At 40.1% G+C, this 27,460-nt stretch overlaps 2 pseudogenes; both read right to left on the reverse strand.

The window, feature by feature from the left end:
* Positions 1 to 3,963: 3,963 nt before the first annotated feature.
* LOC117542019 lies at positions 3,964 to 11,193 on the reverse strand (annotated as a pseudogene).
* A 13,507-nt stretch (positions 11,194 to 24,700) lies between these two features.
* On the reverse strand, positions 24,701 to 25,517 carry LOC117542075 (annotated as a pseudogene).
* Between the last annotated feature and the right edge of the window lie 1,943 nt (positions 25,518 to 27,460).

The following is a 27,460-nucleotide window of genomic DNA, read 5'->3' on the forward strand; positions in this document are numbered from 1 at the left end:
AATCAAATTAACATTAACATTAGAACCAAAGTCAGTTAACAAATTTGACTTGCACAGATCAGTAATCAATACACCATTTTATTTTTTTAGCTCCGTGATGAAAACGATAACAGGCAGGGATGCAAACTTGTCATCAATAAAATATTATTGGGGTATGGACAGGGTTGCTAACTTTGGGTACCTGGCTGGAGTGAGATTTTGATATCATGGGTTTAATTACACACATGCGCACGAAGTGACTGCTATCGTGTCCGTAGCGGGACCTTAGCATATATTTAGGATATATATATATAATATATATATACAAATACACAATATTGGACACAGACTATAAAGGGCACACAGTTTCATTAAATAATGAAAGTCAAACACATGTTTGTTTCCACTGTTTTATTGTGTGCCTGTCGCGATAAGCAACTTATTGACTTATCGGCTCCCGAGTATTTGCGATATTTGCGTTGGGTAATCTATGGTAGGGCTAACCCATACAGTGGTGGGGCTCAAATCAGTATTTGAAATGTAATTACATACACGCTATATCGCCCCCTTGTCAGTGAAACGCCACGCGTGAGGTTTAGAATATTTCCCTGTCTCAATCCAAATTGAACTGTATGAAATTAAAATAAAATAAAAACATTTGTCTTGTAGTAAATAAAAAAGCGACCTGGAGCCAATCCTGCCATTTCCTCACAAGTGAAAGAGTTGACATGCTGAAAACCCAACCCCCGCAGGGGGTCTGGGGGATTCTCCCCCAGGAGATTTTTTGAAATACTAACATAAAATACACATTCTCTCTTGAGATGAAAAAAAATAAATCCATCTATTACTGCACGACATATTTAAATGAAGCTGAAACTGCTGCTCCTCCCATAGGGAAGAGGCTGTGTGAATTACTTCGAATTACTTTGAAATTACCCCATTGTTCTTTGTGTCAAAATGGAAGGTTTCTGGCTAACGTTAGCTTAGGTACTCAGATCTTGTTCTTGAGTACAAGTAGAAGTACCAGAGTGTAGGAATACTAAGTTACAGTAAAAGTACTGCATTCAAAATGTTACTCAAGTAAAAGTATAAAAGTATTGTCATCAAAATATAGTGAAAATAGCGACAGTAAAAGTAGTCGTTGTGCAGATTGGTTTATTTCAGAATAATATATATGATATGTTTTATAATGATTGATCATTAAAGTGTTCTCAAAGCTGGTAAAGGTGCAGCTAGTTTGAATGACTTTGTATACTGCAGGGTAGCTGGTGGATTTACTCCAGGTGGAACTAAAGTCTGATTCAACACTTGATTATATTTCACATCATTCATCCACATCTGTGAAGTAACTAAAGGTATTAAATACATGTAGTGGAGTAAAAAGTACACCATGTACCACTGAACTGTAGTGGAGTAGAAAAATAAAGCAGCAAAACATTTTAGATACTCAAATAAAGTACCAGTATCTCAAAATTGTGCCCAAGTATAGGACTTGTGGAGTTTATGAACTTAGTTACTTTACACCAGTGGCTATACAGATAGAAAGACTAAGCCATGCACAGAGGCATGAAAAGACATTTTAAAAATGCTCAAAAGTTCTGCCAAAAAAAACTGACTGCTGAAATTAGATCTTCCTTTGTGCTGTGGTCATAAAACCCCCAATGGGTCGCGCCGTGGTCTGCTTCAGATTATCTTCTCCTTCCAGAGGTCACGCCTGTCTCTGACCCCGTGTCTTGCGTTTTATTTTATTTTCTTCTTCTGCAGCACCAAGCAGAGTATAGAAAAGGATGTTGAACTATATTTAAAACTGTAATTGAACTTCAACTCATATCCATTATCTGATTCCAGTGGCCAGTTGGAAACAGATAATGACAAAGTTTTCATTTTGCATCAATCGTGCAAAAAGGTTCAATCACCATTGTGTCTAAGTCTTGTCTTATCTGCTTTGTTTCGGAATGTGTTCAATACATTAGGTTATTTTATTTTCATTATTACCATACAATACATAGATTAAGAATAAATGAAACAAATAATACAACATTGACCTATTTGAGCAGACAGATGACCCGCAGTTATGCCTCTGAGGTTCCCGGGTGTAAAACAGAGGCTTTTTTGCTATTTATTTTCCTTTTGCGGAAATTTAGATTCATTTTACCTTGGCTGTGGACTGATTCATTTTATTAGTTGTTACAAAAACATGCACAAGACGGCAGGTATACAAACAAACACGAAACAATTATACAAACAAACATGAACCCGCAACAAATATCAGGTGACAGCTAAACTCATCCAGTTTAATTTTAATCCGAATTAGGGAAACTTCAGCGGGGGTAGGGAAATATCAGTACTTATTTTTACTTATTGTTTTTTTTTAAATTATTTTAATTTAAAAAAAATTTTTAAACAAAATCCAATTCAATAATCCGTAAGTTTATTAAACACAGTGTGAATGTAATATTCTGCCACCACCCTTCCCATTTAATAGCTCAATTTAGTTCTTGAGCTTATGGTGTGATTAACAGAAAATACAAGTCTGTGTTGTTAAACATTAATTCAGTTGATGAGCAATAAACGACCTTATTCTCAATCAAAACCACTATGCAAATGTAGTGGTAAAACTGCTCAACCGACCGAGAGCAGAGATATTAATTAATTTAATTAATTCTAAGAACGGAATCTGCTGAAGAGTAATAACCACATTATTCTCAATCAGCAACCACTATGCTAATTTAGTGGTGCTCTGCCCTCCCCGATCCGGAGAGGCAGAGACTTTTAATGAATTCAGTACCCTTTATTTTAACAACAGCCAAATTCAACAACCCCTCAGTTTATGAAACACAGCGTGACGTAATATTTCGTATCACGTTTCCCGTTAATAAGAGTTCTGTTTAGTTCCAAAACTCATAATGGTGCGATTTAAGAAGATACGACACTGTGCTGTGTTTATCCTCGTGTGTGCTGCTCCCCACAGGGGGGGGGGGGAATTACCCACACCCTCCTCCTGCAGCAGCAACAGGGTGATTTCGAGGCGAGTTGATTTAACTAGTTAAACCGTTGAAATCTCCAGAATTCGGCGATTCGTTTCAGTACAAATCTTTACATTGCTTTTAAACCGAAGTTCCACATTACTGATGCCCTCTTTAAGGTCTCTCCGAATATTTGCCGTGCACACACACAGAGGAAACCAAAAATATTGCATCTATCTGTTCCACAGGTAATTTTATACCGTCAATCACAGAGTCTGGCGAGGCAATGTCAAAATATAGATTTGAAATTACACTCACCAGCTCGACGATTTGTTGGTAACCGTTCGCGACGCCAATTGTGAAGTAAAAACTTCTTTGCAGCAATGTTGAGCGCATCATCAAATGAGGGAAACTGGATTCACCCGTCAATACACTGATATTTATTGAGAGACAGACAATTACATACGGCCGGGGATCATCCTAGTTTCACACTGTCCTTGTGCTCCACCAAGGTAATCTCTGCCCCAAAAGACACAAAACATCTAACCAACACGAGGAGAGGCGGGCTCCCAGAAAGCCCGCGTATACCTAATTAGTAGCAGATGTGAGACAATAGTCTACTTGTCTCAAAGAGATCCAGACAAGCCTCAACCTACACAGGGGTCTTTGACTGACTACAAGCAGATGTTTGCAGTATCACAGATTCTATAAAACAATAAGAAACTCTATAAACAGATCAGAAGGAAAATATTCTCTTACATTCTCTACTCCCATACATTTCAGTCTTCAGTTAATGTGGAAGAAGATAATTGAGACTTCTCCCTGATTTATAATTCCCTTGCATGTTAGCATCAACTTAAGATCTGTTCAGTGTTTCCACAATATATGTTCATTTGTGTACTCAAGAAACGTGTTTTTACAAACTGCTGTGCACTATTATAATTTCATTAAAAGTATTCAGAGGGTTTGAAGAACAATATTTCTTCTATAGACAGTAACACATGTTTACTTCAAGTCTCTATTGGCTGATTGTTTTGGTATAATTCTGAATAAGTCCTTGGAAGTACTGCGTGTTTTTGTATGATTGAAAAATCATGATGTAGCATTTTGGGATGAAGTACCACACCAGAAAGGAGTAGAGACTGGAGAGTATGGCCAGAGCGTTTAGTATTGGGATGTACTTTCCGTGGTAAAGCACACATGTAGTAGCAAAGATGATCCAGGTGAGGATCAGCAGGAGCAGACAGAAGGTTATTGCTTAGTTTGGCCTCGTTGTAAGTTTTCGGGAGGTCTTTCCCCATGTAGGAGAAAATAAAGCAAAGGAAGCACAAAGACAAGAGGAAAAACACAGGGCCAGCGGTGGCTTTGAGATTAAGGTCATTACATTACATTACATTGCATTTAGCTGACGCTTTTATCCAAAGCGACTTACAATAAGTACATTCGACCAGGAAGACACAACCTTGAAGAAAACAGAATCATATAAGTACATCAGGTTTCATAGAGCCAAACATTTCAAGTGCTACTCAACTGGCTTTAGGTAAGCCAGTCCTTTATTAGTATAAAAGTGCTTCGTTAATAGTTCTAACGCTCGAAGTGGAGTCGAAAGAGATGAGTTTTCAGTTTGCGCCGGAAGATGTGCAAGCTATCTGCCGTCCTGATGTCAATGGGGAGCTCATTCCACCATCTTGGAGCCAGGACAGCAAACCCACGTGTTTTCGCCGATAGGAACTTGGGTCCCCCTCGCAGCGAGGGCGCAACGAGTCGTTTGGCTGATGCAGAGCGTAGGTCACAACCAAGTATGATTTTGTCTGGGTACCAAACTGTTTCCTTGAAGGTGTCAGGAGGGCAACACGTATAGCCAATAAGAAGTGTGAGTGCCTGAATACCAAATGCCACAGTGATGGCCATTGTCCATGATACTTGATCCACCAACTGTGGAGTTTGGGGAACTTGGCGGCTATTTTGAAGATGAAAACAATTTGAAAAGAGCGCACAACGAAACAGGCGAGACAAACTGTGTAGAACAAGAGAAATGGTAAAAACCTCAGGATACAGAAGGAAGTTGTTGGTTCACCAAAGTAAAAGAACACACTTATACTACACAGACTGAGGCAGACTAAAATGAGGAAGCCCATTGGTCCCCCAGCAGATCTGACAACAGGTGTGTTGTAGTTGATGGCAAAGAGAACAGATACAGCGAGTGTGAAGCCCACCAAGGCCCAGGCCCCCACCATGATCAGTATAGCCCCGGTGTCTGTGAACGGGATGTACTCCACCTCCCACAGGTTGCATGATGTACTTCCTGCTGCAGACCATTCGGTGTCCTTACAGTCGATGCACTCTGTTTTCACATGAGAGAAAGACACGTTGTAAATGTTAAGATTCACTTTTGAAATATCTTCAAGTGAGATTGAACGGATAAGGAAGCTTGGTTAACCCTTAATCTGATACTATATTTTTAAAGCTAGCTTTTAGTTCATTTCAAACTTGCTTCACCCTTTACACTGAGAGGTAATTATAAATAGTGTGCATGTGCAGTTTTCAGAGCCTTCATAACGGTGTCCACTCAACATAAATCATGTTAAACCTTTTAAACCATAGAAAGATATCTATAATGAGTTCCCTTCATAGCCAGAATGACAGCACCGTTTTTACTAATTCTCTTCCTCATAACTTACCTGATGTTATGTGTTACATAACTTCCATTTGGACAGATTTCACAATCGAAGCAGCATTTGTGGGTTCCAGTATACTTTTTTACAAATCCAACAGGACATTCTTCGGAACACACTGACGTAGGCACCTGCACAAAACAATGATTCAGCATAAAATGTAATGCAGAGAGTAGAGTGGAAAATGCAAGTCAGTCATCCATTAAGGCCCTGTCACACTGTCCCGAAATTGACACCCGATGGACACACGATAAAGAAAATGTTCAAATTCGGCTGTGATCGTAGCAACATCGGGCCATTCGTGAGGGCATCTAAGCCATCGTATGACCGCCGGTGGAGTTTCTCAGGCTCCGGCAGCAACTTAGTGAGCGGCAACTTCGTAAGGCACTCGTGAGGACATCTTGTCAAATCATGTCATCTTCGTGTTATCATCGGTGCCATCGGGCATTCGCCCTCACTCTGATCAGGGTGAATGCCCGATGGCACCGATGATAACAAGATGCCCTCACGATGGCCTTACGAAGGGCAAAATTGACACACGAATTCAACACGAAAATGAACCTTCGCAAGGTCCTTCGCCAATTTGTTGGCATGCCAAAGATTTTGCCACCGCTCACGAAGTTGCTGCCGGAGCCTGAGAAACTCCACCGGCGGTCATACGATGGCTTAAGATGCCCTCACGAATGGCCCGATGTTGCTACGATCACAGCCGAATTTGAACATTTCCTTTATCGTGTGTCCATCGGGTTGTTTTATTGCACAACAAAATCATGTAAACATATTATGTAAATAACCCAATTTGTGTTCTGTGAAACTAAAAAGGATATCATATATTATTTTGAAGGACAGTTGACAGGAAGTTGTTGTTGTTATGGAAACAACATTACGGAGAAAACGTAATATTTTCTACATATAACGACGGATAAAGTAAAGAACAAAGTCTGAAGATATCAGTACAGTATCATAGTACTGTAACATAATTGTTTTTGGTACTTTCATTGCAGTTGTATGTCTTAAATGTAATGTAAATGTTGCCTTCGTGTGTGGTTCGGAGCCATCTTCGTGCGAAATTCACAATTCCATATTCGTGTGTCCATCGGGAGTCAATTTCGGGACAGTGTGACAGGGGCTTAAAGGCTCTGTCACATCCCTTAAACCACACACGAAGGCAACATTTACATTACATTTACAGTACTATGATACTGTACTGATATCTTCAGACTTTGTTCTTTACTTTATCCGTCGTTATATGTAGAAAATATTACGTTTTCTCCGTAATGTTGTTTCCATAACAACAACAACTTCCTGTCAACTGTCCTTCAAAATAATATATTATATCCTTTTTAGTTTCACAGAACACAATTGGGTTATTTACATAATATGTTTACATGATTTTGTTGTGCAATAAAACAACCCGATGGACACACGATAAAGGAAATGTTCAAATTCGGCTGTGATCGTAGCAACATCGGGCCATTCGTGAGGGCATCTTAAGCCTTCGTATGACCGCCGGTGGAGTTTCTCAGGCTCCGGCAGCAACTTCGTGAGCGGTGGCAAAATCTTTGGCATGCCAAAAAATTGCCGAAGGACCTTGCGAAGGTTCATTTTCGTGTTGAATTCGTGTGTCAATTTTGCCCTTCGTAAGGCCATCGTGAGGGCATCTTGTTATCATCGGTGCCATCGGGCATTCGCCCCGATCAGAGTGAGGGCGAATGCCCGATGGCACTGATGATAACACGAAGATGACATGATTTGACAAGATGTCCTCACGAGTGCCTTACGAAGTTGCCGCTCACTAAGTTGCTGCCGGAGCCTGAGAAACTCCACCGGCGGTCATACGATGGCTTAAGATGCCCTCACGAATGGCCCGATGTTGCTACGATCACAGCCGAATTTGAACATTTCCTTTATCATGTGTCCATCGGGTGTCAATTTCGGGACAGTGTGACAGGGCCTTTAGTGAAAACATGTGGTTAAGAGTGAGGCCTTGGAGTACTTTTACTCATGATACTTGAGGTTCATTTATCAGATAATACTTCTGTAGTTTATATTATTCTGAAATAGGCAAATGTGCAAAATTAGTACTTTTACTTTTTGCTTTAAAGTGTAAAAGCAAAAAAGTGTGTACTTTTAATTAGGTAAAATATCTGAGTACTTCTTCCAACACTGATAATAATACACTTTAGAATGCACTCATGTATAAAATGTGGTCTTCTAAACAGTATTACCCAAAGTATTTTTAAATCAACACCGAGTAAAGGAACTTCTAAAAGGGAAAACAACTTGCTTTTCCGTGTCTGTGCCATTTAATTTGGCTATTGTTGATGAATAATTTGGCTGATTGGTCAAAATGATAAAAGCCAATCTCCTCTGCATCACCACTGTGGTTCCAGAAAACTACAGAATATGATCCAAAGTCGGGGTCACCATTCTCATCAAACCGAATGCTTTGATTTAAAAGAGTAAAGTTGGACTTCTTTAGCTTCGCTAGCAGCTGATGTGGGGACAAAAAGTTCAGATTACTTCATTTATTCAAAAATAAACATACGGGTCAACCCTGTATAGAGTTTCAAGGTTGTTTATTCAGCCTGTCCTCCTACAAAAAACGACCAAATAGGTCGATTGTTTAAGCACCTTAGATTACGACCCATAGCCACGTTTTAAAGTGTAGCACCTCTAGTGGTCGTGTAAGAAACAACATGCTCCCGTTTATTCACAAATAACCCTCTCTGGAAAATCCTAAATTGTAGAATAGTTTGGCCATTAAAATAATTTTTGATTAGATTTCTAGCGAGAAGTGTATATTGTACTTTTACAATCCACGTCCAGTGGATGTGTAGGATCTATAGTTTGATAGATATTACGAAGATTATTTGAGGTCTCGCCCCGATAACGTGTATATGCGGCAGCTTCCATGTAAAGTTAGCGTGGGTGAAAACAGTTTTTCCGGTCTCGAAGTTTTCATAATAAAACCGGATATATTCCCCTCACTGTCAAATGATTACACAGTGATATCTGCATTACTCATCTACTAAAAAACATCAGTTTATCCTTGTTAATTACACAATATTGATTGGTTTAAATTATGTACAATGCTTTTGTCTTTTTAACCTTCGATTCAGAGAAACAAATTGTTTTTTAGGAGTTTAGACACTACAGTTTCGGAAGACACTACACTACCCAGAATCCCCAGCTATCGTTTGGGACTACAACATCCGCCTTGCTTTACAAAGCCCGTGATTAGTCATCAAGCCCTGTGATTGGATGTTGGAGTGGCAGTGCGACAAGGTTACGCTGAGCGTCAACAGCTCTTTGAAATGGAATGGAACCACGGCAGACTTTCCAAAACTGGAATAGGACGGGTCCAGCCCCGGATCAAATTATACAATTATTTGTATAATTACCATGTGTGGGAAGACTGTAATATTATCTTTACATCTGCCAGATCCACATTGCAGGGCCTTGTGTAAGGCATGAGCGATGGCATGCACAGCAGAATAAACGGGGAAATTAAAAGAAGGGTCTGCAGCAACAACATCTTTTGCGCTCAGGCTGCTGCAGTTGCAAACCTGATTACAATGTATATTTTGTGATGCATTTTCACAATATGTACGTCTTCTGGAAAAATGGATAAAATCACTGAAACCAGGTATTGTCACTCTTTTTTCAGAAACCCCGATCACAGTTCCAATATTTCTGATTCCTTTCTTCTTCGGGAGATTCTTGTTTAAGGACCATGCATCTGAGGCGATCCACACTTTGTTGGTGACATTCTGGTTTATTGCCGACTCAATGAGAGCTTCAGCAGTCCATTCAGGAGCAAACACAATGATGGCACCTATTCTATGTGCATTGATCTGTTTGAGTATTTGGGAGTGGTTTGTATATTGATCCAGGCCTTTGATGTATGCCAGGCAGATTTTAGTATCCTTAATCTTCTTCATGAATAATTCCAGGCCGTTGTTGCCATAATCATCGTTAATGTAAAGGAAAGCAACCCAGTGCCAGTTGAAGTGCAGCAGAATCTCAACAATTAACTCAATGACGTCTTTATTGGGTTGCACTGTTCGCAGGAAATAGGGACATTTCTGTTTTCTTGAGAAGGCAGAACTAGCAGCCCCATAACTGATCTGTTAAAGAGTATTAGAAAACATGGTCACCATTTTTAGTGCCAAATTAAAAGTTACACAAAAGTGTACATAAAACTGATTTTATTATTTGATCCATTTGGAAAACTTACCATAGGAATCTGATTCATCATGAGAAGTAGGGCTACAGTCAGTGCCTTAGTGCTTGTATAAGGGCCGACCACTGCCATCACTTTGGACAGATTCTTGCGTGGTTCACCCCAAGGTTGGACCAAGCCATTTGCTGATATGAAGTAAAAAATGTCTGGGAAATTGTGTGTATCTGAGCATTGGTCAAATATCTCATAGCCGAGAGATACGTTTGGCAGGAGGTTGGTAGAGTTATTGATTTCATCTACAGCGAATCTCATCAACTGAAACCTCCGATAACTTGAAGAAATTAGGGGTTTACTGCAGATAGAGAAAATAAGGTATGATTACATTCATTGTTCAAGTACGTTTATTGGAACAAAGAATTCAAGTTTGATAATAAAGCAATAATACAATTATATTTGCTACTACCTATATATCCATTTAAGATAAGATAAGATGGATCTTTATTAATCCCCGTGGGGAAATTCAGTAATTTAACAGCAACAGGGTAAGGATGAAAAACAGGACAGCAACACAGATTAATAAAATTAAGGATAAAATCAAAGATTAAAAAAAAGTCAATTCAAATGAACATTATACACATCTTTATGTCCAGTAATTGTGTCACATTGTCGACCCCTTGTTATGCAGGCATTTACCAGACGATTAATGTCTTTATGATATAGTCTGGTACACCAGGCGTTTTTTCCTTATTTTCAACCTTGAAAGGTATCCCTCAGATGTATTATAAGACTCACCTGGCGCAGTCGACGGCTTCTGGTCTGTCATGAAAATCAGGATCACTATCATGATGAATACCAAAAAGTCCACCCAACAAATAATCTCCTTCCAGCTGAAACTCTGAGGCACTGCATTGAGCCAAGGCATGCATAAACATTCCCAGGAGACACAGAGAAACTAGAACATGTTTCATTGTGCTAGTTACCAACTGATCTGATGTGGACTTGGGAGTTGTCATATACTGTATGCCTCGCTTGGATGAGAATAAACAAATCAACATGCAAAACACATCTGCACTCACAGTCCCTGTGATGTAGAAAGTATTCAGACTGCTTCCTTTTTTAATGTTGCAACCTTATTATCAAAACCCAATAATGACAAACTACAGAGTTGTAAAACATGTTACATGCTATAACATGTACTGAGAACCTTTACTAAAACACTAGCAATGTAGCTTAGGTGCCGACCATTTCTCTTGATCCTCTTTCATATTTTTGAAGTTTTAGTTTGGAGTCTGTGGTATAAATGAGTTTGAAAACCAAAGCAAAGTATGTAAAGGTTACGACTAAATAATGCTCAAAAGTTAGGTTAACTATTGGTGATCTCTTATACCCACAAGTCTCATCATTACAGACATGCCCACGGGTTAAAACCCATGTTGTTTTTTGCATGCGGTATAAATGTGTTATTTTTAACACTTTTTTTACGTAGCATAAATTGGATTATGACAGGAAAGCATAGTCTTCTGGATTCAATGAGCCCATATGTACTGATATGTGAAGATGTTGTCCCTATAGCCATTTCATTGTTCATATAATATGGAGGTCATATTTTAAAACTTGACCCAAACACATAAAAATTGCTTTTGTGAGCTCTAGGTCTTTACAAGTGTAACGTGCTAAGGTGTCCTCTAAGTAACTGCAGAGGGGTGTTTTCACCGAGGGCCACATCCAGAAACATATATGAAGGGCTGGGCCACTCACTAGAGGTGAGTGGCCTTATTTAAGTTATGAGTTGGCACAATCAATCAAATTTAGGAAAATTGTGATTGATACTTGAATATACTTCAACAAAAAAACAGCCTACATCACAGCTCTCCATCGGGTTTCATGTATCTTGTTTGCAGTTCATCCCTTAAAATAGAAGCCTCAGATTGCTTATCATAAGAGGAAATATGAAGGCTCTATTTCAAACTTGTTATAAGTTATTAGGCTTTTTCTCATCAACTTAGATTTGATTAACCAGTTTAGCCCTAAGCCTGTTTTTCAGGTCTCAGGCTCGAAAATGACATTCCCAGAACAAATGACCATATCTTCCCTTCTAAAAGGGTTAAATTAATAATCTTTTTTCTCAAAGTAATGATAAACCTGTGAGTTGGATGTAGAAAAGTCAGAATCAATATAGATGTTTTTTATTTTAAAGAAAATTCAGATTGAACATGGTAAAAAACTGTAAATTATAGTGTCCGTCCAAAAACTATTTTGTACTTATAGTGAAAACTAACCTTGGATGATGTGTTAGTAGACTAAAAGCTATAGGAATCCAAAGTACAACATATAATATATACCCTGTATCAAGATTGATGCAAAACAAGTGATATTTGACCTTTTTAGACAGATTTAGCAAAAAAAAACCTCTTCTGGGGCCATTTGGGTGGATTTTCCTTATCTCTGGCCCCCCTTGTTCGATTTTGACATGTGACATCTCTTTCTGACCGTTAGAGCCAATGGAATCGAAGGGGAAATGTTCCGCACACACTCATGTTAAAAAAAAAAAATGGCGTCTTCGCGCAACCAGTTTTGCTCCATAGTGAATCTGTCTCTAGGTCTGACATCTCAAAACAGAAAAGCAGATGTATTGCTCATGGACAGTGTTGGGTGTAACGCGTTACAGTTACGTAACTACTTTTGCCGGGTAAAAAGTAGTGTAACGTGTATGGAAGCAAACAAGAGACAGAAGTATTTGAATTTAATTAGACACCGAATTTATAGCATTGAAAATAATTACTTTGAAAATTATGAATCTGAATTTGTTTTGCTCCGAATTTATCTATGTGAAATAAAAATGTAAAAATTCAAGTTAAAACAATTTGAATGTTCAAATTCAGATCCCAAAAATTCAAGTGAAAAAAATTCGACGTCAAATATTTCGGTGTTTAAAATTCGATGTAAAAAAATTCGGTGTGTAAAATTCGACGTCAAAAATTGCGATGCAGCCTCATCCGGGCTACTCAGACAGGATAAGCAATCGAGCCCTAATGCAATCAAACCGACTTCTGGCCTATCAGAGCCAAGCGGCAAACCCCGGGACAGTGCGGTGAAGCCCAATGCTGCAAACTGTAGGCGATGGATGCAGATGGGAGCAATTCCCGTAGACCCTTTGTTAAAATGTCCAACTTAAAAAATGAACATGTTTCTAGCCTGGATCTACAAAAACATATTCTGTATATAGTTAGATTCCCCCTTCATGACAACGGGACTGCTGCTCCTAGCTCCTCTCTGCTAGCTCCGTGAGCTCCGTGATGCTACAGCGGCTCAGCTCATGAGGAGAACACTACTTGAACTCGGCCGTGTTTGTTGTGTTGGTTCCTGGTGGACTATTCGTCATGCAAATATAGGATTTATCTGCGGTTGAAACAGACCGTCCATGAATGCAGTTTCTTCGGTAAGTGAAGCCTGCGTACTTTATGTTATGTTACTGGTGTTTTTATTAAGCTAACGTTAATGAATGTTTAGAGTTGGGGTAGCATTTGAGCAATCGTAGCTCCATCTGTGCTAACGATGCTATGCGTAGCATCCAAGAGTGTAAAGCATTAAGTGGGATGCTACTATATACCAAAAGGCTTCTGTGCGAGGTTGCTAAAATAAGGTCATCCTTGTACGTTAGATAGTTAGTTTGCTATTTAGGTTACTGTATGCATTGTTAAGGTTCATTTAAATTCGCTATGCTCTACTATAGCATAAAATAGACTAGCTAACGTCAACGTATTGTTGAAGAGAGGCTTAGTGTATATTAAATCAACCTCACAATGAAATATGTGTATCTTTAAAATATGAACGTCACATTTCAAGATAATAACGCTCCCTTAGATATTGTAATATGGTTTGTTGAACTGGAGTTATTTATTGCAGCTAACCGCCTATCCGACGAACGACCCAAACATTGTTGTTTTTAATATTATTACCAATGCCTCTTTTAATTGTATTATCCTCACACTTGAGAAATAGCCTCATCGTGGCTGTAGAACAGAACATGTAACTTAATTCCTGCATTTAAGGACGATGAATAGCGTAGTCAATGCTTTAGTGACAAGGAAATGATTTGTTTAAATGATATATGACGTTATCTGTGACTTCAGTGGAAATTAAGCTTATCCATTGCATTGCATTTGTTCAATAGGTTTGTGTCTTACCCTTAGGTGTGTGATACATATGAATATGGCATGAAAACAAATTAATTTGACTGACTCATGAAAACCTCATCCAAAGTAACAGTAAAATAAAAAGGACCTACACAATAATACTCAATCAAACTGATACAGTATAAGGACTGTGATATCCAGCCATTTCTTAAGTATAACAATAAGATTATGACCTGTTTTTAAAAGAAGATAAACATTTGTTTGCATGTAAAGAAGTCTGTAACCCACGCATGTAACTTTACATCTGTTTGTTCAAAGTGTCCTCAAGGTGATCCAGACAGGCTGGACCAGAGGAGGAGAGACAGATCTGGACTCCTAGCAGCAGAGAACTTCAGCACGGATTCCAAGGTACACCTTTTTCATGCTTTACAAAGAATGCATAAAGTAATGACTCTAATACACTGATAGACATGCCATTAAACATGGTTGAATACTAGATCACCTACACATCAGTGATGTTGAGTGGACTTTCTTAGCAAAAGGTTACATTTACATTTTACCAAGCAACATCACATAGTGAGAGCTGCGACCCTTTGTCTTTCAGTGAGACAACCGAACAAGCTTCTACAGTTGCACTAAGTTTTGATAACAGTTAAATATTATTTTAATAATACATTTATTTCAATGTTGATGAATTTAGAACGGTTTATTCATAACCTGATTATCTTTGTAGTACACATTCAAATAAAAAAAAAATCATTATATTTATAGCCCCTGAAGAAACAAACACACCTCTTTCTTAAATAACACACTTGCTCTGCAATAATATGTTTTTTGATATTTCTGTTAGGAAAGGACACGCCTGAGAGACAGGACTGCTTCACCATGTTCTCTTTCTCTGAGGGTCCAGAAGAACATCCAAGAGGGAAAGGAGAAGCTGATGTGATGAGATTTAAGAGCAGTACAGGACATTAAGAGACAGAGAATAGTTTTGTAGTCTAACAGGAACTTCATTTGTGTGTTGTTTTGTGTTTTACGTTGCACCTCAGAAACAGTGTGATTATTGTCAGGCCTATAAAGTTTGGCAAATAAAAAAGTCAGCTGATCAAATGCATTTGCCTCACTTTATGAGCTTCATATCACTTGTGCCTTGTACCGCGGAGTTTGGAACGTCATAAATAAATGGTACCAATCTTCAGTCAGATGTGAATGTGTAATCTAACAGTTTCAGTAAGAATAATGGACAAAAGGAGTGCAAATACAATTTATTGAAATGTGAACTAAAAGTTATCAAGCATGAACCATCACCATTTATTTTTCAAAATAAAAACGAAATAATATACATAAGTTACACTAAATGTTAATCTGTTAATTGACAGGCTAGGCCTGTGCAGGTGGTAACAGCTATGCCCAGCATGGGCTAAGTTCTGTAGGTGCAGGTCCTCCTCCATCAGGCCTGGTCCTTCTCCCTCAGGCCTGGTCCTCCTCCCTCAGGCCTGCAGGGTCTTTCCCTGCGAGGAGGACTCCTCGCAGGGAAAGACCCTCAGCCCTCTCCGGCCAAACCAACAGACAGGACGTTCATAAAGCTGAGGTTTCCCCCAAAGTCTCTAATCATCCATCCTGTGAATATGAGAGGGGAACAAAATTGTGTAATAGTCTTTGAGTTTCATGCAAAGCTATATAAAAGTCCCATGTATTATTATTATTATTATTATTAGATGCTTTGGACAATAATAAATATAAAGTTAACTGTTGAGTTGATCAGTTTTTTAGATTGAAAGGGTTTAATAATACAAACAAAAGGAGAGGCACCGTAAAATAAAGATTGGTTTTTCAATAAATTGTGTTGATTTTGTCTTTTGAATTCTTTGTCTAAAGTCAAGTAGCTAGAACTGTTACTTATAGTTTGAATGATACAGTGTGGTTATAATGTTTGGAGGAGGCATCACAGGTAAGAGCACCATTTGTTGTGTTCCATCCACAACAGATTGATGTGTGTGTATTTATTTATTTACTATTTCTTGAATCATTACTGTCAGTCCAAAACAAGAGATGTTGTTTTAGTAACATTAAAAAAAAACATTATCTCTTTTTCACTACACTATCTTGAATACTTTAGTTTTTACGTCACTACATTTATCTAACAGCTTTAACATTGTAAAGGTGTCACTTCGGACTCTGGGTAATTATGACAGCATGTCCTACTCAGAGCTCTAGGGCTCTGGTCCTACTATTTTGAGACTTTGAACAAACCAGACCTTCATCTATTAACCTCTTAATGTAGAAAATAGTCAGCACATTAAACCATTATGAAAGTAATAATTAGTTAGCTCATTGTTCAAAATGAGCTCAAACTACAACAGTTAAGTCAACTCGTGCATCGGTAATAACAATAAATCAAATGATATAATATAATAGTATAACTTGTGTCTACTTTAAATACTCTAACAACACTTTCCTAATTATACTAGCATACTTTTACTAAAGTAACATGTTTAAATGCAGGGCTTTTGTAAGAGAGTATTTCGTATAGTGTAGCATGGTCTACTTGACCTATCTAACCGAAGTGATCGTTACGTTACTTTGCAAACCGTCACCCCCCCCCCACACACACAAAAGGACACGGTAACGTTGTGATTCACTTCAATTAATGATAACTACGGAGCTTGCTAACAACAAGGCTACTTCACTCATTTAGCTAGCTAATGTAAGATACAAATGCTGTCGAGCCCTCACTGCTTGTAAAATAAAGAGCACAAACTGACAACTTACCCGAGCGGCGAGCCCCGCTGTTCTCCGTCATTTTTCTCCCGGGTTGTTGTGATCACATGACTGACAAAGCCGTGCTCTGATAGGCCAAGTCAGTTTGATTGCATTAGGGCTCGATTGCTTATCCTGTCTGAGTAGCCCGGATGATGCTGCACCGCAATTTTTGACATCGAATTTTATACACCGAATTTTTTGACATCGAATTTTTTGACGTCGAATTTTTGGGATCTGAATTTGAACATTCGAATTTTTTTCACTTGAATTTTTACATTTTTATTTCACATAGGTAAATTCGGAGCAAAAACATTCAGATACATGATTTTCAAAGTAATTATTTTCAATGCTATAAATTCGGTGTCTAATAAAATTCAAATACTTCTGTCTCTTGTTTGCTTCCATAAACGCGCTACTACGGAAAATTGAAGTGGTGAGGTGCCGCTCCACATTGCTTTTCTTCCCGACTGCAACGTGTGTGTGTGTGTGTGTGTGTGTGTGTGTGTGTGTGTGTGTGTGTGTGTGTGTGTGTGTGTGTGTGTGTGTGTGTGTGTGTGTGCGTGTGCGTGTGTGTGTGACACTGGCATTTGTTTTCAGAAGATATTCTGATATTGACGTTCGTTCCGGTGCACGTCCGACAGCATTTAGCACTACATTGAGATTAAGATTAAACTAATTTATTTTGGGAACACCCGCATATATAGGCTACCTATGGAGTTAGCCAGATGTGTGTAAATTACTGTTCATGGTCATTTGAAAACAAATGCCGGTGTCAGACAGACACAAACACAGAGCTCAGCTGAGCAGAGCACACACACATCATAAAACTAATAAAAGGGGGAGTAATCGGGCAGTTCGATGTGTGTAGAGGTGTGTGTGGTTAACACGTAGCAGCCTGCAGTCACTCACTGTTCTGATGAAGGTAAACACAGCGAAGGCGGTGCGTAAAAAGGCACAGCTCTCGGCGCGCTGGTGCTGCACTTCTCAGAGGCGGAGTTACACGTCCCGCTGACTCCTGATGCTGCCTGCAGCCATTTCATGAAGTGAAGGAGGTTTTCCTTCTATAAAACAGCTGCGGGCAGCAGTTACCGTGAGAGATACCGGACATGAATTCATAGATCAAGGCAGACTGGTTTACTCTCCTGTTTTGTCAATCCGGTACTTAAACAAAGGCAAGGCAAGTTTATTTATATATTATATAAAATCAGTCATTAAAAAGAAAAGCTAATAAAATAAACATATAGCTCTACACCCCTGGCCGACATGTCCTTAAAATGAAGTCCGAGTTTGAAATATATCTCAAATAATGTATGCACTGCCATTTCCCCACATAAACATAACAGTCTGCAATTAAACGGTTGTCTCCTGTGCGCTCCTCTTCCTACTTGGCGCACCGGTAACTTTCTCGTGCGCACAAGAGGCTGAGCCGCCGAATCCCTCGGAACATCATAAAAGCCATTTTGAACGGTTATCTGGTGAAAGATTAACTAGGCTACTGGATGAAATAATATGACTGGTATAGGTGCGAACATTAAACACTTTTTGAAAAAAATATTATGATAAAATATTTGTATATATTTATAATTCTGCAAATATTACAATAAACTCACAGCTATTTCGCGGCCCGGCAGTAACACCTCCGCGGACCGGTACCGGGCCACGGGGTTGGGAACCCCTGACCTAGAGGACAACCAAAGGACCTAGTGAGCAGCTGCCAACATCTGCCTCCAGCTCAAGGTTATCAAAGGGCAAAACATCTGCTTAAAGAGCACTTTGGTAATGAACACAAGATTGCCACTGCATACATGAACAAAGCATTTACCTGGACAATGATCAAAGCCGAAGATGTGAAAGCACTGCAAGCCTTCTCTTTGTTCCTATAAGGTTGCAATGCAATGGAACATCTCATCTATATGGATTAAATGAATGTTGTTTCAAACATGAAAAACATACTTAAGAAACTACCTACAAACTCAGAGACAAGTGGAGGAATAGAGCATGTCAGCTACAGGAAGAGCGTGGGTATCGAGCTACATTTCCTGACCTTGTCAACTTTATAGAAAGGCAAGTGAAGATACTGTCAGATCCTCTGTTTGGAAGCATACAGGATGATAAACCAACTGCAGCTATCAAAACTGTTATCTCTACCTTTTCAAAGAGAAAACCAAGCCTAAGAGGAAGTAGTTTTGCAACAATTATTACCTGCCCAAGAACAACACACTCTCACTCCCTAAGCGTCCAGGAGCGACGTTTGGTCAGTGTCCGTGGCGTCCAGTTGTGACGCTCCTAGGCTCCTTCAGCGTCATAAAGGGACGCAAATAGCTTTCAACTGATTGCAATGTATTCCCATCTGCGGCGGGATTTGACGCTCATGGAAGCACGACATTCGTTTGTGTCGGCTGCCCTTAAAGGCAATGTGAGCGTCCATTCCCATTGGATAACGGAGAATTGTACACCCGGAAGTAAGTATTCCTCTTACTGTCGATTGATTTTACAGTGATATCTGCACTACTCATCGACTAAAAAACACCAGATTATCCTTGTTAATTACACAACATTGATTGGTTTAAATTGTGTGCAATGCTTTTGTATTTTCCCCCTTCGATTCGGAGAAACAAATGTTTTTTCTGAGTAAAGGATGGCAGAAGACACTACACTACCCAGAATCCCCAGCTATCGTTTGGACCACACCATGTGCTCTGTTTGACAAACCCCGTGATAGTCCTCAAGCTCTGTGATTGGAGAGTGTGCTCCGAGGGTTACGCCGATTCTCGAACAGCACTTGAAATGGGATGGAACCATGCACGGCAGACTGTCCAAAACTGGATTTGAACGGGTCCACCGCGTCCCCCCCTCTCCCACCCCATCCCCAGAACTACACATGCTGGCTATTCTGTTTCGCAACATGTTCTCTATCTATGGCACGTCTCTACTGGGAATTGTAGTTTTAAAAGACGTTTTCGTATTTCCCATAATAAGAAGTTGCCAATATTAAACTGTGTACATCCCTGGAGGTTTAGGGGAGAGGAAACACTCAAATTTAAAACATATAATTAATAAATGGGTGAAAATTGCTTGTGCCCATAATGGGCAGCATTAATATATATACACACATGCCAGCTAAGGTTCGAAGAGCTTTATTTAACAGCTGGTCTTATGTTTGTGACCCCTGTTGTTAATTGATAACATTACATTACATTAATTGATAAGCCTGAAACATGCACTTGTCAAGGTTCAGAGGCAAATTTTGCAAATATGGCACTAGCCATCGATCAGCTTAAAATAAGATATACTTTATTGATCCCAAGTTGGAACATTTGCGTTACATCAGCATGTGTAACAGTTGTAAATATGCAGTGGTGTTTATTTGTAAATCATTTAGTATAATCACACAAATTCTGTGTTTTTATATTTAACAATTATAACTGTGTTCTTTATTTATTGATTGTTCAATACCTGACAAGGCCGGAGATGAAATATCTACATACATCTTATAAGAGTATAATACATTATGTATAATATCAGTTAAAATAAGTGCTTCAACATAGTTAACATTGCTGGAGGTATGCACAAATATTGATAGATGTCTTGTAATGCACTATTGAGGAACCTGCGACCCAAGTTTTTCATTCAATGCAGAACTACACCATAGTTGTGTAGGCCTATATGATATGTCAATAAACCTTAGAAAATCTTGAAAGGGATGTGCAAAATAGTCATTATATACAGTCTTTAATTAACTATTAGTAGAGAATAACGAGTAATGAATATACTTTATAGGGATCCTATTAATATCTAATAATAAAAATAATGAAATTCAATAACATGCTTTAACCACTAGGTGTCCCTTGATATCAGCTGTGCACCTTTATGGTGTAAATACATCCTATCTACCAATTGGATCAAATATAAAAGTCAGCCGAATTAGTGTTGATACTGCAAGGAGACGTATTGTGTGAAAAGAAATGTAAGATGTTGTTTAATGGCTGATATATTTATGATCCACGTCACGTTTTCAGTTCCTCATGTTTGTCTAGAAGTCTTCTCATCAGGGCTCTATAAATACAGAACTACGGCAGATATGTAATATTTAATGCAGCCGAACCGTGTATTACAATGCCGTTGTGTGATGACTTTCAAAGAGAAAAGCAAGCACACTCGGAATAAAGTATTATTTTATTTTAAAAAAAGTTTTCGGTCTGTTTCCGGTATTTGTTAATGACGATGTGCTGTGAGATGTGAGACTGAAATTGCACAGGGGAAAATAACGTAGGCTATCTTTAGATGCGGATTTTGTTAAACTAATATGTTTGCGCTGTGGACCAACACTATACATTGACGGGGAAGGGGGTAGCAATAAAGATAACACCATTAAACAGTTACACAACATAACAGAAATAATATCGATAGCAGCGTCCCTAGTAACCACCTTGGTAACAATGAAAACGTCCCGATTTCCTGAAGTAATCTTCGTAATAACTAGCAAACTAAAGATCATGGACATCCACTGCACACATAATCTGAAATAACAACTCATATTTCTCGCATCAAATGACATCAAAACGCATTTTAATGGCCAAACTAACTTTAAAATTGGCATTTTCCACCGAGAATAAAACGAAGTTCGGCCATGGAGAAATTTGAAGATCACTTGACATAGACGCCAGCCATTGGAATGAATAGTGAAAAAAACGGGGTTTGTCAAACAGAGCACATGGTGTAGTCCAAACGATAGCTGGGGATTCTGGGTAGTGTAGTGTCTTCTGCCATCCTTTACTCAGAAAAAACATTTGTTTCTCCGAAACGAAGGGGAAAAATACAAAAGCATTGCACACAATTTAAACCAATCAATGTTGTGTAATTATCAAGGATAATCTGGTGTTTTTTAGTCAATGAGTAGTGCAGATATCACTGTAAAATCAATCGACAGTAAGAGGAATACTTACTTCCGGGTGTACAATTCTCCGTTATCCAATGGGAATGGACGCTCACATTGCCTTTAAGGGCAGCCGACACAAACGAATGCCGTGCTTCCATGAGCGTCAAATCCCGCCGCAGATGGGAATACATTGCAATCAGTTGAAAGCTATTTGCGTCCCTTTATGACGCTGAAGGAGCCTAGGAGCGTCACAACTGGACGCCACGGACACTGACCAAACGTCGCTCCTGGACGCTTAGGGAGTGAGAGTGTGTTGGTCTAGCCATGACTGATAGACCTGTTACATAAAGGAAACTAAATGTAGTGAGGTAGAGAATTTCATTTAAGGAAACAAGTAACATAAAACCTTAGATATATCACTGGAGAGCCTTTGAAAAAGATTTCACTTTATTAACTGAGCAATGCCATGACTACCATGGCCCTGCTTTATACTAACTGAGTGTATATATATATATATATATATTGTATTAATTTATATTATAAATCAAGTATCCCCTAAATGTATGAATTACTCTGAATGACGGACCAATAGAATAAGACAAATCAAAGGCCACCCTCCCACTTACAATCACAATACATTGATAAGGTTTCAGCACTGATACCATAGCTGAGTTTGAACCTTAGGAAGTACTACTGAGTGGTTATTTTACATAGAAAAGGAGAAAATGACACCAGCTTCATTTTAACCTGCTTAGCATTTAAGCAGAACATCGAAATATGTACACTTCTGTTAGTATTAGTAGACTGGTTTCTTGAAACATATGCCATCCAGTGTTAAGGGCAGAGCAGCAAATGATTTAATCCATTATTATTTAAATTAATGTGATCTTTGCAATAGATACATACCTGTCCGACACGTGTGAAAAAGGCACCGACTACAGACGTTTTCCCATGGATTGACTCCCCTGCACTGTCCCCTTCTGACATTCTGATTAAATTAAAACACAGATTTTGATTAGTGGTGCATGAATAAAGGCAAGTCCTACTGAAAAAGACTTAGGGTGCAGTGTGTAGTTCCAATATATTGCGTGAACAAGTCTAGCATCTTCCACACTTGGGTATATTGGCTGATTTTTTAAATGCAGGTTTGTAAGGCAGAAAGAGGGACGGTTCAAGCCTACATCGTTATTTTTTTTAAGGAGAAAGACCCTTCAACACACTTTAATTATTGTTTACTGTCTTTTAAGTATTGTTTGACCTCTTCATATGGATATACATGCAATGTAGGTTTTCTAAGTACCTTATTACCCTGAATTTGGGATACCACTTGAACAAGACACCTTCCCAAACTGTAACATCTGAACATTCTGCCTCTCAGCTGAGTGAAAGGGTTCTTCGGATGGAGACAGGATTGCCAGATGAGAGACACATTCAGTGCTGTGTGTGAGTATGTTGCTCGTTTTGAGGGATCTGTTACATACTGTTGGAGCAGAGTGGTTTTAAAACCCACCTCGGCCCCGCGTGTTCGTTTGGTGAGCATCTTGTAAAATCATAAAGGAAGGAATTCAAAGCAACAGATACAGGGTTAAACAATAATCTGTTTTAATGATAAACGGTAAGAATACATTACACTTTCAAAGGGGTAGGCCCACCCCTGCCCTGGTCCTAATGCCGGGAGAACATCATCAGTCTTGACGGCAGGAGGAAAGAGACCGGACACAAGACAGAACAGGCTTACATGCAAAAACAAAACAGGAGGAGCTGTGGTCAGATGCTCCTCCTTTTAGGTTATCTCATTGGGGGATGCAACAAGATGGCGTGTCGTAGCGCCAGCGCGAGCCAGCCAGATAATAAACAAGTGTCTCTCCGGTTGTAGCAAAACACATCTGGAGTCCGTTATCTCACATTCTTGCATAGACTTTCCTGACCTGCTGGAGATCTTAAGAAGAATATCCCCTTCCCCCCCTAGTCTCCTGTCCTGCATAACTGCACCCCCTTTATGTTGTAGCAATTTAGTACCCACACATGAAAGAATTCAGCAGAGAAATCAATATAAAACACAAACACCAGTATAATTGAGCAGTTATTATACAGCCTTATGGCTCGTGCAATGCATACACACACACATTCTACCCTCTGCTGTCTATAGCATATGTCTATATAAGGGTATTTCCTCTCTGTCCCCTCCACTTCTCATATATCCAGCTTCTTGTTCATATAAACTGCTACTATTAAATACAAAGTAATTAAGTACACACATGAATATATAAAAACACACTTCTTATACATCAGGGGACATTAAGATGAATATACCAAAAATACGCTGTATCAAACTTTCACTTCAAACTTTCAAGTTACTTCAATTTTCTCTCAATACCCAGAAGGTTGGTTTTCATGCAGGTCAAGTTTTCATGACCCTCATGAAACTGCGTCATAATTACACACACCTTCCTCTGGCTGCACTCTTTCACTGCAGTGAAAGCACTGTCAAAAATGTGATTGTAACATTTACTGTATAGAGGTTCTCCACAAATTACTTTTTAGTCACGAGCCCTTAGAATCGTCCTAACTTTTCACCCCTTTACGGCGCCCCTGCATGTGGGCACAACACGTTTTGACCATAGACTGTAGGGTTTTGATCCAGTTTGATTCATTCGCTATACCATATGATATCGCCATATGACAGGGGCCCAAACAATTTTAGAACATTAAGAAAAAAATGTTTAAGTAACCAATGTGATATCTTTTCATGGAGCCCAAAATCCCTGGCGGCTCCCCTGCCCACAGGCAAAGTTTGTACGCTCTGGCTTATCCCTGCGTGGTATTATATAGTAATAGCAAACAGCTACGTTTAACTCCTTTAATGGTAGGCAAGTGCAATAAGAAGCTACAGGGACGTTAATCTACGTCGGTAATATTAACTAAGTCTTTGTTTAATACAACATTTACGGTACAAGATTGACATCATACAGCACATGTAGTATAATATTTTACAAATGATGAATGTGAAGCTGACAATTGAGCGGCCCGACCAAGCAAGGAGACAGAGGCAGAACGTCCAAAAATACAACCCGGTGTGGGCATTTATTCAAATCATAAGCACATGATTCACAGCCTCAATTGCTGTTCCCCTGAACACAGTCAGCAGCCACAAGGATCTCACCCACACTACCAGCCTCAAAACATACAGGGCAACAGAGCCTAAATACACACCCACAATAATCAAACCAACAGGACACAGGTGAGGGGGGAGGAGACAACACAGGGCACCAGGTGCACACAATCAACGACAGACATGGGGAAAGGGGAACACTTTTCAACAACAAAAAACGAAACAACCCGTAACGGAGGCCGAGATCTATGAGCCCAGAGATCACCTCCGTGACATTTCCTTACCCCTCTCCCCTGGAAGCACAGTGTCTTGGAAATCTTGGCTTCCCTACAAGGTTTCTGCTTCCCCTTGTGCAGCTTGGTTTCCTCAGGGGGGGGCGTGTAGTCAGAAGGAAGCTTCCCTTTCTTTCTCTTCGGGATCTGATTCTTCCTTCCCATGCGCTCCTGCTGGTTCTGCTCTCTGACGCGCTCTCTCTCCTGATGGACCTTCTCGGCGATCTTTGCCATCTGCATCTTGCACCTCAGTCATTTTCGCTTCCTCCCGCGGCCCGCTGCTCCATCACCGGCCGCCCGTTTGCTCAGCTCCACTTCATCGAGACACTCGATGTCCTCATTCACTTTCCCCGACATCCTGTTCAGAAAGTCCCGCCCTTGGTACTCCCCGCGTCGGAGGCGCCGGCAAACGTGGAACTCCCCGCTGCCCGCACCGGAACCCATCACATCCCGGACGAACTCCGGAGTTTTGGCAATTATCAAAGGCTGCGACGACTCCTTTCCTCCAGGTTTCCTTGGCTTGTTATTCTTTTGCGTGTGCGCCGCCATCTTTCCAACCGTTCTCGATGCTTCTGCCTTCCTCTCTTCTTCCCTCTGTAACCGGAGCTGCTCCTCTTTCTGCTCTTGCACCAATCTCCGGTTCTCCGCCAGGATCTCTGATGCCTCAGCGGCAGAGCCAGCGCCCGTCGAGCCTCCAGACAATCTGCCGTCTTGCCTCCAGAGTCTCCGTTTCTCTTTTATCATGGATACCTGCTCCTCCATGTTTCTCAAACGGCACTCCTCCTGCTTCTGATATCGCATGAATGACTTCATCATCTCCTTTAGTTCCTCAAACTTGTGGTTATTCTCCTCCAGCATTTTCACCTCCTCACTTGGTCAATCCCACTTCTGACACCAATTGTGAAGCTGACAATTGAGCGGCCCGACCAAGCAAGGAGACAGAGGCAGAACGTCCAAAAATACAACCCGGTGTGGGCATTTATTCAAATCATAAGCACATGATTCACAGCCTCAATTGCTGTTCCCCTGAACACAGTCAGCAGCCACAAGGATCTCACCCACACTACCAGCCTCAAAACAGACAGGGCAACAGAGCCTAAATACACACCCACACTAATCAAACCAACAGGACACAGGTGAGGGGGGAGGAGACAACACAGGGCACCAGGTGCACACAATCAACGACAGACATGGGGAAAGGGGAACACTTTTCAACAACAAAAAACGAAACAACCCGTAACGGAGGCCGAGATCTATGAGCCCAGAGATCACCTCCGTGACAATGAATTACAGCAAACATGTGCAATATATCCATTATTACAGCTCCGTGGGATTGGCAGTAAGGCGATATGGGTCCGTTCTTATTGGGTAAAGGTAAAACTCATGTAGTACTGAACACGTAACTTGAACGTGCCGGGCGGCGCAGTCCCGTGGGTTAGATGCGCGCAGGGACGCGGGAAGTCAGTATATAGGCTTGTTTGTTGACGAGCTGCGGCTCGCCTCGAAAGTAGACGAGAATAGCCGATCGCAGCCGGGGGAGGTCTCAAAAAGCTCGCCTGAAGTCGGACAGCTCGGAGTTGGCTTCTTCTTCTTTTTCTTCTTCTCCTCTCGGTTTTTTGGCAGATTGCAAACCACTTTAAGGTGCATACCGCCACCTCCGGAGTCGGCTCGACTCGGTTTGCATTTATAAAGAATGCACACATGTGTATAATTGTTAATATCAGATATGTACTAAGTAAATACTTTTGTTCCTGCTCAAGATTAGATTCAACTTTATTGTTATTGCACATATTACAGGTACTGAGACAACGAAATGCAGTTTAGCTTCTAACCAGGAGTGCAACAAGCAGTAAAGTGAAAAGTAATGTACACAATCTACAGAATAAAATATAGAATGAATTGAATGATGAATAAACAGTGAGGGGTGTGAATACACTAGATATACACAGCAGCCTGTTAGCAGTATGAACAGTGTATGAATATGCTAAGATATATAAAGTATGAAAACGGTAAGCAGTGCAAGTATAGTATAAAATATATGGATATTAATTTCATGATAAACATTGTGGAACAATGATGAAAAATGTGAATGGAAGTGGCGACGTAAAACTGACACAAAACAACAACACACTTTTGCTGAGCCAATTGGAGAGTTTCATCAGCAGCACGGGGTAAAAACCACCAATGAGCACTCAGCTCGAGATACCAGCGAGTCGTTTCCCATCAAGCATTTCGCTTCCGCAGCCCGTGGAGAGGAACTGCGCCACCTCGCCGCGCCTCGCTCTCAAGTCTGCAGGCGTCTTTGTCCCGCGAGATTTCAACGTCTCATGTAGGCGAGCCTCCAGAGCAAGTCGGACAAAATGACTAACCATCATGCAATGCACTAGCAAGACGTTGATCGCAATAGAGTGGCGAAGTCACGGCCATCTACTTCCGGTCCATGGGACCTTATTTCGGAAAAATAATGTATTGAAGTCAATGGAGAGAGAAAA

This window comes from Gymnodraco acuticeps, unplaced genomic scaffold, assembly GCF_902827175.1.
Source record: "Gymnodraco acuticeps unplaced genomic scaffold, fGymAcu1.1, whole genome shotgun sequence".
Taxonomy (NCBI): Eukaryota; Metazoa; Chordata; class Actinopteri; order Perciformes; family Bathydraconidae; genus Gymnodraco; species Gymnodraco acuticeps.